Source organism: Anneissia japonica, unplaced genomic scaffold (genome assembly GCF_011630105.1).
Source record: "Anneissia japonica isolate Jap-2015-1 unplaced genomic scaffold, ASM1163010v1 scaffold8185_len31872_cov130, whole genome shotgun sequence".
Taxonomy (NCBI): Eukaryota; Metazoa; Echinodermata; class Crinoidea; order Comatulida; family Comatulidae; genus Anneissia; species Anneissia japonica.
Window position 1 is genome coordinate 29,083 of NW_022717939.1, and position 2,393 is coordinate 31,475.

Genomic DNA, 2,393 nt, shown 5'->3' on the forward strand with positions numbered 1-2,393 from the left:
AATTTTTGAAATGGCAACAATGAGTAACAACAGAGTGCCACCAGAAAATGCTATATATGTGCCGCCAGGTAAACCTATTATTATACGTATTTATTGTCGACAGGATATAATACTACGAGTTGACCCACTTCGTGAATATGATCATTTTAGAGCTGAAAAAACCTACCTATTTTATTCATTATGTTATTTTGCTTGTTATTGTGTAATATGAAGCAAATATAGTCAGGTTTTGAGTACACTATAGGAAATATAAGCCGAAGGAGCCATTATTTCCTGAAATAATTTTAAAGGAAATAATTATGCCTAAGGTTGTAACGTCCATCGCCTTTCATAATCAAACTGCTGGTTGTAAAGCGGTTGCTACAGGTGAGCTTTAGTGACAAAATGAGTCTTGTGTTACAAAAAATAAAATGAGTAATTGATATATCTAGATAGAGGACTATTATATGCTTTATTTTGGTCTTTGAAGAATGTGCCTAGGCCGAGTAAAACCGGAGTAAGATCATTTTAAATTTTATATGTATAAAACACATAAAATCGCCTCTAAAGATAAACAACTGATACATTTTGTTTTGGTTTTCCTACTAATTCTGAAAAATTGCTTTGCATTATGTGCCTCAAAAACATGATTACCTTAGGAAACTCAGAACTTTTGCTACTATGAAATCCAATTTTTGTCAAAATATCATATATATTATATTTTCTTGAATATATCAAATTGACTGGCGTACCACAAGACTCATTTTGTTACGACAGCTCAAGGCCCTATATCATACTATACTATATCATCAGTCTCAGTGATCACTGTGTGTGTGCATTAGCTGCGCAAGAATGATATCTTAGTAGTACCAAGTAGTACCACACTGACACCTTTCGCACAGCACTTCGCGATACTTAGCGATCCGGAGATGGATACATTGATTGTGGTTAATGAAGTTCATTAGAGGTTATTAGGTAGGCCTAACGTCCTGGTATAGTAGACATTGCCTAGGACGATATAGGCTTTATTCATGTTAACCAGTGCCGTAGAGCGAGATTTGTTTGGTTCACTGTATGCGTTCATAGCTTGGACTGCAATGAAATATTTCATCGCGATATAACTGTTGTAAAATCACCCCAGCTTTTAATTTTTTTTTTTTTTTTTTCGCACACGAGATGCAAAAAAAAAAGCGGAGGCACTATCGATGTAGTGATCAGTCGGGAATAGGAAAATTCAGTGCCAATGAAAGTGATGACGTCACCACTGACATATAAAATATATTAATATAGGCCCTAATTATAATATTATTGACTATTGTCAAACCTTGTAAGGTATTATTCTGATCATCACAACTATATTGGCGTCTGATTCAGAGACAGTCTAGCGATACTTGTATCAGGTACAATATTACGTACCACAGAGGAAATGGCATCATTAGCATTATAACTGTAAGTGAATATCAGTTTATAATCTTCATTATATAGCGCCTTTCCCTCGCGGTAGCAAAGCACTTGCGTCATGCATAAGTTTCTTTTTGGGAGTATTTATTCACTGAACCAGAAAAAAAATACTGTTCAATGTCAATTAATTATTAATTAGACCTTTTTTCAATAACAACTAAAACCAACTGGCACAATCTAAATGCAGGATCTCCTGAGTCACCATCCGATTTCACTCCAGGAGCAATTCTGGACCTAGGTGACTCTCAATGAATGCGGTGGGATACTTTCCAATTAAGATAAAAAACTAATTTTGTTGATGTTGTTTAAATTATGTGCTATTAACTGGTTTAAGAATTCATTATGCTTGAAAATTATGAGCATTTTGACTACGACAACACGTAGTGCCTCACATTTTTGTCGTCTATGTCATAATTACGCTTGTTTAAAGCCTACGAACACAATGCAAAACTTAGGTCACCGTCCTCAATAAACGTCTAGCTAGGATTTGAAACCTATCGGTCTAAAAAAAAATATAACATAGATCATCAGAGTCTGGATCTCATGAAGTGAATATCATCCCATATTTTAGAATAATTTAGGAGAAATAATTATTTTTACCGTCATTTTTCATCGGATCGGTAGGCCTACGACAGCTACATCGTGAGAAGTATGTGCGTATGCCCACTTCCGCATTTGCTAGCCGTGACAGGTGCTTTGCGGTGTTATTTAGACCAGCGTTCCGCAAACTTTTTACTTCACAGCATTTACGATTCCAGACACCAAACCGCGGCCCAGCAGCCCAGTCGCGCCAGGGACATAACAAATCCTGGCAAAAAGCTTTGATCATGAAGCCTCCATATGTATATAAAATATTTTGACATCATTATCTGTTCTCTCAGTGATAAAATTTCATTGTATACAAATTAAATAGTATTTTATTAAATAAATAATACCGTACATTTGTGTTTCCC